Consider the following 12,308-nt stretch of genomic DNA (forward strand, 5'->3'; position numbering starts at 1 on the left):
ATTAAATATACTTATTCCAAGAATATTGCCAATATCCTGGCAGATCAATTTAGTGCCAGCTTCACCCCTCTCTCACCCACTAAAGGGCCCATCTCAATAGCAAAAGACTGCCAAATTCCGGTAATCATGGCCACACAGGTAGAAGCCGCACTCTCCAAAGCTAAGAATACAGCATCCATGGGACCAAATGGCATTCCAGGCTGTGTACTACATGAGCTACAAAATGAACTGGCACCTCACTTAAGTGTCATGTTTAATCATAGCCTCACCCCAGGCTTCTTGCCCACTGAGTGGTGCACAGCTACAGTTATCTCACTCCACAAGAGGGGATCCACCTTGGATCCTGGGAACTACCGTCCCATCAGTCTGACGAGCCTGATCTGCAAGGACATGGAACACATTATCATGGAACTTATAAACAAAGACACTGGCAACCTTCAAACACTGGAACCCACCCAGTTTGGGTTCGTGAAGGGCCAATCTTGTCTACCAAACCTGATTGACTTTTTTGAATCAGTCTCCAGAGCTATGGACGAGGGTAAGGCAGTCCACACAGCCTATCTGGACCTTGCCAAGGCCTTTGACACCATCCCCCACTCTGGAATCATAGATAAACTTACTAAGCTGGGCATAAATCCCTACGTCACTCGATGGGTTACCAACTGGCTTACCGACAGAACCCAGACTGTAAAAGTAGCCAAATCCAAATCCAGCTACAGACAAGTGACAAGTGGAGTACCTCAGGGTTCAGTCCTGGGACCGCTCTTATTTGGCATCTACTTCTCTGAAGTACAGGTCAACACTAAGGGACTCTGGTTAGCAAAGTTCGCAGATGACTGCAAACTGGGAGCCATTACTGAATCCCCAAATGATGTGGATATTCTACAAAAGGGCCTGGCAGAAACAGATGCTTGGTGCCAAAGCCATGGGCTCAAGCTTAATGCTAAGAAATGTATAGTTATCCCCTTTGGGAAAAACCATGTACCCATGAATTACCACATAGGTGGCAGTACACTAAACACCGAAAGTGTGATGAGAGACTTAGGGACACAGGTGGACAGTGTTCTCACCTTCGATAACCACATCGCCACAACAGTCAGGAAATCCTTCTATGTGGCACACCTCATCACTAAGGGCTTTACATCCAGAAAAAAGGAGGTCATCGGCTCACTGTACTCATCCCTCATTAGACCCATTATGGAGTACAATGCCCCATTTGCTATGTACCTCACAAGACATCTGCAACAGCTGGAAAGGCCACAGAAACACCTCACTAAAAGAATCACAGGCCTAAAGCAGATGCCCTATGCTGACCATCTAAAAAAATTCCAGCTGTACTCTGTGGCATATAGTCTACTCGGAGGTGATCTCTGCTTAACATACAAGGCCATGACAAACCCTGAGCTGTTGGACATGCTCCACTTAAAGAAATACCAATCACTCAGAGCCACATGCTCCAGGGATCTAAACCTTGTAATCACAATGAACAATACATGCTGGAGGGATAGGTTCCTGACCCAGAGACTCCCCATACTCAGGAATAGACTGCCCATACATGTCAAGCAGAGAGCCTCCTTGGCCGTCTTCAAAAGAAACCTTGACGATTGAATGGGAGATAGGAAATTCACCCCGGGGAATCATGTCAGTCGCCCTGAGGGAAGTAAATATTGTGGGAAGAAATATCCGGGGAATTGTTCGGCTCGGCTTGTATAGACCCTAGGGCTGATAGCGTAGTACCAACCTATGAATGTCAGAGTTGTTGGAGATTGGCTAGGAGTTACAGTTAAGTCAGGTTATTAAGTAGATATTCCACCTCCATGAACACAAATACTCTATAAAATAATAAAGCAACAAAAAGGCTACCGGACAAATTTTATTGCACGTAAAGAACTCTAGCACTTTCAAGGTGTAAGACAAATAATACATATTATGTAACAATCACATAAAATCATTAAACAGTTAATCAATTATACAATTAAATATTTACAATTCACCTCAGAGTTTAAACCAAAAGGCAGCAATGTATTAAATTTTAAAATAAAAATAGATTCTTTATATAAACGTTTTTCTTTTCAAAGACAATTTTCCCCCAACCCTCTCACAAACTTTTTCAAGAATACAACCCTGCAATAAAGAAATATTACTATCATGTTTATCCTTAAAATGCATAGCAATATAACTTTCTACTTTTTATTTTTTCATACCCCTAATATGTTCTTGTAGTAGAGTTCTAAATTTTCCCTTACTTTCTCCTGTAATAATATAGGTCACAGGGACACCTTAGGGCATAAATATTTTCCCAATGGACAAAATTGAATACCGTTTATTTTTTCAGAAAAGCTTACTATATTACCATATATGGTTTTAAATGATTGTTATATAAAGTGCTAGTATGTATTGCTAAAGTGTTAGTATGTATTGCTATTTGTCTTATTCCTTGAAGGCTGTTTGCCAAAGCTCTAGAGTTCTTTGTGTGCAATAAAATATGTCCAGTATCCTTTTTGTTGTTTTATTATTAAGTGGATATTGTTTTAGGGCCTTTGTGTAGTTGTTATTTTTCTGATGTCAGGAGGAAGCTTGTTCCAGTTTAGAACAGGGAAATGACTATATAAGTTTTGGCCGATATTACTTTTAGGCTTAAAGATTTCCAAGTTAGAGCTCCTGTGGGTTCTAGCTGGAGTATAGAGAGTGACCAGAGAGGACATGCTAGGACAGGGTGTGAGTTTGCAGAAAATGGAGTGAATGATAGGGAGTTGTGAGAGTTGAAATTGATGGGGGAACCCGGGCCAGTGTAAGGCAGAGAGTTAGAGACAGAGATGTAACATATCTAGAGCTTGTTTACTGCATTTCCTGTGTTGCACTTAAAATCGTTTTTTTCTCTAAAAACTGCATTTTACCTGAGTTTGGCCTAGCACTCAAGTGTGGGGTCATTTATTGCACTGTTGTGATTATTTTGCTGCTTATGTATCTCTGCTACCTTTAAACTACAACAAAAAGAAAAAAAAAAAAATCTTGCTTTTTTCCCACTTTCTGAAAGTTAAGAAAGTTCAGCTACAGATTTGCTGTTCTGAACTGTTTGGAAGTTTCTAGAAGGCCAGTGCTTGCTTGGGCTAAAGGGAAGTCTCTGTGTTCACCAGTGGGAGTGGTTAACACTGAACAGCCTGCCTGTTCCTGGAGGAGTGGTTGCTACCTAGAAGCTGTAGTTTTATTGGCCATTTTGGGTCAATTCTAAACTCCTTGATCTCTCTCTCTTAAAACCCTACAACTCTCTTTTTGCACGGTTTTGCACACTGAGCAGCATCTGGCAGAGCCGCCTAAACAGGTTTAAACTATTCCAGGCTCCACAAAGTCTGCTCTTCTCTTTTTCCCTTAGAACTGTTCAAACTCTCAAAGTAATCACTCTATTCTCTTTCTAAAGCCCTGCACTTGCTCAGCTCTTATAAGGAAACACTAACTAACTAAAGCACTACACCCTCCTTGACTTCTCATAAGTATTAGGCCCCCGATTGGTCCTTCCTGATCAAGTGAAAAATCAGTCCCCTTCCCTAATCTGATCAGTAAAAAAAAAAACAGTTCCCTATATTAATGTGGTATGTCCAAGGGTCAGTTTCAAGGTTACTCTCCAGTCCAGCTGGTGAATCTGGAAATTTTGAGGCAATGTTACAATTGCCTTATGTACACAGACAACCCTCTCCTTCTTCCAACAAACTCTAATACATGTGAGAGATGCAGTTACACAGCCAAACTGGAGGCAGAGCTCTCTCAACCCAAGACTGGCACAGTCAGTCAGGAGGAAAAGGTAACCACCCACACCACAAATCCAGTCTCACACAGACCTATTGCATCTGCATACCCAACACATAAACACACAAAAACATACTCTAAATAAAAATCTGCCTAAACAGCAAAGACCTCCTAAGCAGATATCCAAGCAACAGCCACCCCTCAACAATACCCACAAATCACATATTTCACAAAATCAGTGTGCCTCACAGTCACAGCCCATAAGGCCAAACAACACACCAAATACACTTGTTATAGGGGACTCTATTGTCTGGCACACTGACGTCCCACTCACCAGACTGAACAAGGAGAAGGTCACTGTAAGCTGCCTGTCGGGTGCCAGGATCTGCCACATAATGCAAGCACTCAGGTCACTCCAAAGCAAGTACAAGTATGACTCCGTCATTGTCCATGCTGGTGTGAATGACCTGAGACATACCTCCCTGGACTACATGAAAAGAGACATAGAGGAGCTCTCTGACCATATAGCCCAGGCTGGTATGACCCTGACCTTGAGTAGCATATTGCCCTCATCAAGAATGATGCCACAGTTTCAACAATTGGCTAAAGTATTGGCGTCGTTCAAAGGGGATCCAGTGTCTGTCAGCCTGGGATGACATGCTTGACAAGCCACATTGCTTCACTAGGGACGGCTTGCAGCTGTCACCCTTAGGCTTTCGTATACTGGCCAAGGCTCTTGCCACCCCCATAGTGCCTTTTTTAGGCAAGGCTCAAAGGACAACCCCACCTCCATAGACAACCCAAAGATAAAAAAACTAAAGGTAATGCTACTCAATGCCAGAATTCTAAACCTCAAGATGCACGCACTCGAGACTCTCCTCAGTATGGAGAAAATCGATGTCTGTGCAGTAACAGAAACCTGGTTCAAGGCTCCTGAGAGCACCCCAGCACTACCAGGTTATAACTCATACCGTGCGTTTCGGCCCCAAAACTCGGACCAAAACACAAAAGGAGGGGGGAGTATCTATATTCATCAAAGATACCTACACCTCCAGGTTAGTGGCACTGCACGAAGCATCGGAAACCATCCATGTGCAACTAACAGTGTACAAAACTGCCTTTCAGTTTGTAGCCTGCTACAGAACGCCCTCCCTATTACAGGAATCCCACTTGGCATTCCTGAGAAGACTGGAGAATATGAAGGTCTCTCCAAACACTATGTAATTGGGTGACTTCAACTACCCAAACATTGACTGGGAAAACTACTCAAGCCCAAACACCCTCGCCCAACAGTTCCTTGAATTTATAAACTCTAATGCAATGGAACAACTGGTCATCACTCCCACAAGAGGGAACAACATATTGGACCTGGTCTTCACCAACATGGGGACTCTATGTTCCACACCAAAGGTAAACCTCTCATTGGTAAGATCAGACCATAAACAAATTTCCCTGGACATTTTATTTTATTTATTTTATATTTTTTATTCTAGCTCAGCTGATATACATGTCCATTTTATTTAGGGCTAGCTGGAGAGCCTGTCCTTTAAGTTTAAGAAGTATTTATATTACAAGAAAGAGCCATATCCCGTCCCCACCCCAGCCAAGGAAATCACTGTAAAGAATTTCTCAAAAGCCAACTTTGCACTTCTCAAGACTGAGGTGGAATCCTTCAAAGCCCCTGGGCCAGATACAGCCCAATCCGCAGAATCCTTTACAAATGCATTCTATGAGCACCTGCAGGAATGCATGGATTGTGCTATCCCAAATAAAACCAAGACTCACTCCTCCAAAAACAGGAGACTGGTCTGGTGGACCCCGGCCATAAATAAGCTATACAACAGAAGGAGGAAGCTACTACATGACAGAGCAAAATCCCAAAAAGGGAAGGCATCTCTGACCAGTATGAGCAAGAAACTTCGATCCCTCATAAAATCAACAAAGGCCAGTTTCGAAAGAAAAAATTGCCCTAGACACTAAAGATAATCACAAGGCCTTCTTTAGTTATGTCAGGAACATGGGCGGAAACTCCCAGATATGCTCTGAATTGTTGCATAACGGCACAAAATATAATGAACCTACAGACATAGCCAACATCCTGGCAGACAGATTCAGCGCAAACTTTTCCCCCCCAAAGGAGCAAATGCCTATCCCAACTGAATGTAACCTCCCTGACATCACAGATGCACAGGTGAAAGCTGCCCTCTCCAAAGCAAAAAACACACCATCTATGGGACCGGACGGTGTCCCAAGCTGTGTCTTACACGAGCTCCAAGAAGAACTGAACCCTCACATTAAGTCACTGTTCAAACTTAGCCTTACTACAGGATATGTACCCAAAGAATGGCGTACAGCTACAGTGGTCCCACTCCACAAAGGTGGTGCCACAATGGACCCCGGAAACTATCGCCCCATAAGCCTGACTAGTCTGGTCTGTAAAGCTATGGAGCATATTATCATGGAACTCATAAACAAAGACACTGGGAGCCTCCAGACACTGGACCCTACCCAATTTGGCTTTGTTAAGGGCAGATCTTGCCTCTTAACCCTAGTTGATTTCTTTGAAAGATTTACCAAAGCCATAGATGAGGGCAAGGTAGTCCACACAACCTACCTGGACCTCGGAAAAGCCTTTGACACAATACCCCACTCGGGCATCATAAATAAGCTTACCGGCTTAAATATCAACCCCTATATCACAAGATGGGTTGCAAACTGGCTCAGAGATAGAACCCACATGGTCAGAATCGCAGGTGCCATGTCCGAATCCAAACCAGTTACAAGTGGCATCCCACAGGGCTCAGTTCTGGGACCTCTCTTGTTCAGTATATACTTCTATGAGGTTCAGGCTAACACGGGATTATGGCTGACAAAGTTCGCAGATGACTGCAAACTGGGGGCCATAATCGAATCTCCAGCTGACACAGGCATCCTCCAAAAGGGTCTCACAGAGATGGATGCTTGGTGCCAGAGCCATGGCCTCAAGCTAAATGCTAAAAAGTGCATAGTCATCCCCTTTGGGAAAAACAAGGTGCCCACAAATTACCACATAGGTGGTAATCCATTAAGTACGGAAGAAATAATTAGAGATTTGGGGACCAACGTAGATAGTAATCTCTCCTTTGATAATCACGTTGCCAAAGTGGTTAGAAAGACCTTCTATGTAGCCCACCTTATCACGAAAGGGTTCGCATCTAGATCAAGAGAGGTCATTGTGCCCCTCTGCTCGTCACTCATCAGGCCCATAATTGAATACAATGCCCCTTTTGGGATGTACCTTACCCGACACCTGCAGCAACTGGAGAGACCCCAAAAGTACCTCACCAAGAGGATCGTGGACTACAAACAGATGTCCTATGCAGCTCGACTAAAGAAACTCCAGCTCTACTTAGTTGCTTAGCGCCTACTCAGAGGCGATGTATGCCTGACGTACAAAGCCATGTCAAACCCAGAATTAATGGACATGCTCCACCTCAAAAAATCCAAGTCCCTTAGAGCTACACGCTCCAGGGACCTAAACCTCAGCACAAAAATAAATAGGACATGCTGGAGGGACAGATTCATTTCCCAGAGGCTCCCCTCACTCTGGAATAGAATCCCAATTCATGTCAGACATAGCCCCTCGCTGACCCTCTTCAAGGGAATTTGGACGCGTGGGTGGGAAATCGCAAATTCACCCCTGGAATCTCTCCTGTGTCCCTGCTAGACAGAGGCACAGTAAACTAATCTGAAAAGGGTACCTTCTGTGACCTACTTTACAGAGACACAATAGGCTAATCTAATAGGGAGGCGGAAGCTAAATACACTCAGGCTAGGCTTATAAATGCCCTAGGGCAGTTAGCCTAGTATCTACCTATGAACCTATGAACCTAATGTGAGTTTGGGGATGGATTAGCAGCAAATCGTGCAATGTTGTTATAGGTGCTTTCAGGTTTGGCTCTTAGGGTGACGTATAGCTTAGTTAAGATTTGTGAGCCATAGAGGAGGCTGGGGAGGAGATAGGTATGAGCAGATGAGAGACTAGAATTTTTAGTAAGGACCTTCTTCTTTCTGTAGAGTAGTCCTAGTTTTTTTTTTGTTTGTTTTAATGCAGTGGTAGACATGGAGGTAGAATTTAAGTTGGTCATCAATGATGGTCCCAAGGAGTTTTACCTGGGGTTCTCACTGATAAAGGTGTTGTTAGATGATATGCTAGAGAGGCAAGATTTATGGTGGGAGAAAGATTTGGGGAGAATTAGCAGACGTTTAGTCTTTTTGGGGTTGAGAATAAGTTTGTTGCTAGTGAGCCATTTTTCTATGGAGTAAAAGGAGTTTTGGGTGTGGGTATGAAGGTCAGAGATGGCATCAGCAGTAGAGACGATGGCAGAGTCATCAGCATATTGTATGCGCGTACAGAGAGCATAGGATGTAGACAGGTGGTTAGTGAAGATGTTGAAGAGGAGAGGGCCAGGGATAGATACTTGAGGGGCTCACAGTTGGATGGATATGAAGGGAGAAAGAGCAGAGAGCCATTTAACTGATTGTTGCCAGTTGGAGAGGTACCTGGAGAACCAGGAGATGGTTGAGATCAGACAGTTTGAAAAGGAAGATGGGGTGTGAAACAGTATCAAAAGCTTTAGAGAGGTCAAGGAAGAAGCAGGAGACCAATCTATTGTTATTTGTAGCTATGGAGATGGAGTGGGAAAAGGAGATTAGGGCTGTAGAAGTACTGTGGTTAGGACAAAATCCGTGTTGGATAAGGGTGAGTAAGTTTTCAAGTAGCAGTTAGTCCATTGCCTAGCATTTTGTAAAGGGGGGATAAAATAGTTGTGGGGCAGTAGTTAGCAAAATTATTTGAGTTACCTCCTTTGTGGATAGGTATAATAAAGAACTATTTCCATAGTAAGGGGACAGTGGATTCGGCAAGAGAGCAGTTGATAAGTATGGTTACAGGGTAGGTTATGGAGTTGTGTAGTGGTTTCTATTTGCATAACAGTGTCTGCAAGTGGTTACGTTTGGGAGGTCTCTGATCTTTTGGTAGGCTTCTTAGTACCTCTGCTTATGTGGATTTATGTGTTGTGACCTCATTTTGCGTGACAGCTTGATGTCAAGTTTGCTGTTACATGAGAGAATTTATTCCAATTTCATAGTGTAATTATATCTCTCACATCGGGTATTTGTTTGTTTTAGGAGCAAGTGGTTGTCGGTATGCATTACTGCATTGCCTCAGGATGCCCATGTCAGTCAGGCTGGCTGGTGTAATGATGGTAAACTGCCTGTCCATTATAGCAGGTTTTTACCATATGTACTACTAGGGAAGGGAGTGGGCTAGTTTGAACAGTTTTGGGGCTAGGACTAATAAAGGTGCTTGTTCTGTTGAAGACTATGGATGATAAGTGTGGCAACACAGCTCAGTGCACCCGTATTGCAGTAGGGTAGCTTGGGAAAGATCCACTGACAGATGTTTAGGGACAAATTGAGTTTAAAGATGTTTGTGACTATACAGGGCACCACTAACCACTGTTGTATGTTGTGTTGCAACATGAAAATGTGAGGCTTAAAACAGATGAAATTAAAACACTTTTAACCTAATCTACCTAATGAAAAGCACACAGAGAACCTTCCTCCAGCAGTCCACAGCTCAGACAAGACTGGATCCACATTCTTCTGCCACAAGGGTGCAGAGAGCCATTCTTTACGTAAGATGGCTGGTTTAGTGGTCAAATGTATTAATAACAGGCTGGATTCAGCAAGTCTGAATCTGTACTATGTAGGTATTAGAACGGTGCAAATCAAGTGCAGAGAATGAAGCATTCACAAACCCCAAAGCAGTAAAAAAAACAGAAATGGTGCAGCAGTTTGATAAAATACAGTTTAAAAGTGCATAAAAATCACAAAATATACTTATTTTCTTTTTTTTTGCCTTAAATTAAAGCAGAAATATTCTAGACCTGTGGCAAAGGATTCCAAACATGGAGCAGCTCTGGTTAATTGAGCACAAACCCATGCAAACGTGAGGGTTAAGTACAGGCAAAATTAAACACTTTTAAGCTAATCTACCAGTAGGATAGCATACTATGAACCTTCCTCCTGCAAGCCCCAGTTCAGATGAGGCTGGATCTGCACTCTTCTGCCACAAGGGTGCAGGGCAGCCCTTCTTCATGTGAGATGATTGATTTACTGCTCAAGTGTATCAATAACAGGCTAGAGTCAGCAGGTTTTAATCTTGTCTATGCTATGTAGGTATCAGAACAGTGCAAATCAAGTGCAGAGAAGTGCAAAACATGCCTGGAGCCCTTTTGTGTGTTTCCAGATCAGATAGACCAGATAAACACCTACTGCCACCAGATGAGAAATCACAGTCTTCCCACTGCAAAAGCATGTTAAAGGAGTGTCCAGACAGAAATGCTACCAGAACCAAACATAAATGGTACAAAATGTTACCACAAACAAACTTAAATATATAGATACAGCAGTGCACTTTAAACAGCTTATAAAAGTGTGATTTTTCAGTAAAAGTAATTCACTTTGTATAAATGAGGCAAGAGACACTCAGTTGTACAGAATTTATAATTTATTTTATTTATTTTATTTCCAGTTTGATGATGGGGAGGTCCACTGGGCTCAGGGAGCCCATTTTCAGTGGAGGCCCGGGGAGAAAAGCTCCACATTACATAGTTTAGATACAGATACAATATAGTAAAGAAGAACAATTTAAAATTACATTTTATGTTAGAGAGCAGGTGTAATTTCTTAGGTACATGGTACAAATTAAATATTTACAATATCTACAATTATGTGTGGTTGGCTAGAGATCATAGCTAGTGAGGGTAGTAATCATAGCTGGAGAGGATTTAGAGGTGGAGAGAGAATTATAGGACTAGGTGGGGAGAATGCAGTTGCATTTTCTGTTAGAATAAAGGTAGGAATGTAACTGAGATTTAAAGTTTTCGAAGTTTGCACAGGTCCTTGGAGAGGAAGGAAGAGAATTCCATGTTTTGCTAAGGAGAAGGCTAGCAGGAGCTGGCCAGCAGGACGATTGGGTTTTCGGACACAGACTAGGTTTTGGTGAGTAGATCTGAGAGTTCTCTGAGGGGTGTAGGGGAGAAGGATGTTGCATAGAGCAGGGCACTTAGAGGGTTGAAAGATTAGTTTGTGGGCTGTGGTAATCTGAAGATAGTCCTAGATGGTTGGAAAGTTCAAGCCAGTGTTACAAATTAAGGGCAATACAGTGATGGGAGGAGTATTTGGCTTTGGTGACAAATTTAGAAATTTTATTATAACAGACTTCCAATTTTGTAGTGAGCGTGGCAGATACGTTTGTTAATAGAGGAGTGCCATACATTAGTGAGGGGAGTGGATAGGTAGTAGCAAACGTTTGTCTGGTGGAAGGAGAGAGAAATTGGATGTTCCTGTATAGCATACCAAGTTTTATATGGGTTTTCTTAATGTTTTGCTGGATGTGAGTGTCAAATTGTAGTTGTTGATCAATAGTAACCTCAAGTAGTTTGGCAAAGGGAACAACCTCTATAGTGGAGTTGTTCTGTCTAATGATTTGGAACACATTTTTATCAAGAGGGGAAGCTTTTGAGGGAGAGAATAATAGTATTTTGGATTTATTGGCATTTAGTGAAAAGTGGTTACCTGTCCCCATTTTACAGCTTGAGATCTATTGGAGAGGTAGCTAGAGAACCAGGATAAGGTATTCTGGGAGAAATTAAGGTTGGATAGATGGTTTAGGAGATGGATGTTGGAGATGGTATCGAATGCCTTGGACAGATCTAGAAGAACAGTAGAAATAAAGGCACTAAAAATCAAGACTAATAAGCCCTCCAGCCAATAAAACTATATTCAGAAATCTCAAGTGTTTCCCCAGTCTAAACAGACCAGGCTACCTCACAGTGCACTAGATGGAAAATCCACTAACCTCTTTTGATGTAAAAACAATTGTTTGCTAAAGTGTAAAAATACACTGCTTTATCCAACAGCTAGTTAGATAATGAAGCCAAATCAATTAGAACAGACAATGGGAGGCAAAACGCACTTTTTCAGTGTAAAGGCAAATAAATAATTCAGGATATCAACATCAGTGTAGAAAGGGAGGAAATTATTAAGCTCAATTAATAGTAAGAGTGGGCAGCTTAAAATCACTGGCTTTAAAAAGCAGATCAAAAAAGGGAAGGGTGGGTGGAAAGTACAGCAGGAAATCACCAGCTGTGCTTTAGTTTATGCAGACTTCAAATCTTTTCAGGCAAAGACAACTGTGGGCAGTACAGAGATATGAAACTCCTGCCACATTGCATGAAAGCTCTGGAGAGGGTGACTGACAAATGAATATGCAGAGAAGTAGAAAGTAAGATACGAACCGAACAATTCAGATTCAGATCAGGATGCAGCACAACTGACCTGATGTTTGCAGTGAGAAAAGTGGTGGAGAAGAAGAAAGAGATAAAGAAAGTCTAATTGGGCTTTCCTAGACTTTGAGAAAGCATATGCCAAGGTCCCAACAAAGCTGATTTGGGCAGTCCTGCGATGGTTCAAAGTCCCAGAAACATTGGTAGAATTAATGCAGGCTACTTACAAGG

At 42.4% G+C, this 12,308-nt stretch overlaps 1 protein-coding gene across 1 annotated transcript in view; it reads left to right on the forward strand.

The window, feature by feature from the left end:
• Positions 1 to 12,308, forward strand: part of LOC122797869 (zinc-binding protein A33-like) — a 350,409-nt gene that overhangs the window by 209,555 nt on the left and 128,546 nt on the right. The window lies entirely within an intron of this gene.

The sequence above is a fragment of the Protopterus annectens genome, chromosome 3.part1, assembly GCF_019279795.1.
Source record: "Protopterus annectens isolate FY-2018-M chromosome 3.part1, PAN1.0, whole genome shotgun sequence".
Classification (NCBI taxonomy): domain Eukaryota; kingdom Metazoa; phylum Chordata; order Ceratodontiformes; family Protopteridae; genus Protopterus; species Protopterus annectens.